The sequence below is a fragment of the Fukomys damarensis genome, unplaced genomic scaffold, assembly GCF_012274545.1.
Source record: "Fukomys damarensis isolate Sample0158 unplaced genomic scaffold, DMR_v1.0_HiC HiC_scaffold_3, whole genome shotgun sequence".
In the NCBI taxonomy this organism is placed as follows: Eukaryota; Metazoa; Chordata; class Mammalia; order Rodentia; family Bathyergidae; genus Fukomys; species Fukomys damarensis.
Genome location: NW_022900915.1, coordinates 36307838 through 36308219, shown reverse-complemented (window position 1 = coordinate 36308219; position 382 = coordinate 36307838).

The following is a 382-nucleotide window of genomic DNA, read 5'->3' as shown; positions in this document are numbered from 1 at the left end:
TTTTTTTTTTTTTTTGGAGGCAGGGTCCCGCTGTGCCGTCCAGGCTGACCTTGAACTCACAGCGTAGCCCAGGCTGGCCTCACACTCCTTAGAGGCTCCCGTCTCAGCTTTCGGAGTGCTGTGATTAAAGGTGTGCGCCTCCTCTGCGGGCTGGACTCATCTAGATTCTTGGCGATCCACAGACCTGCAAACAAATCCAAAATCACTTTGGAAGGCTGCTCGTGTTTAAACATTTCAGATTCTTTTGCATAGTATTTTGGGCAGGTTGCACTATGAGCGGCACTAGGCGAACCTCATAGGTTTTGCTGTTTTATTTCAGAATAAACTGCATTTTATTAGGTGACTTGGCGATCCAGACCTGCAAACAAATCCAAAATCACTT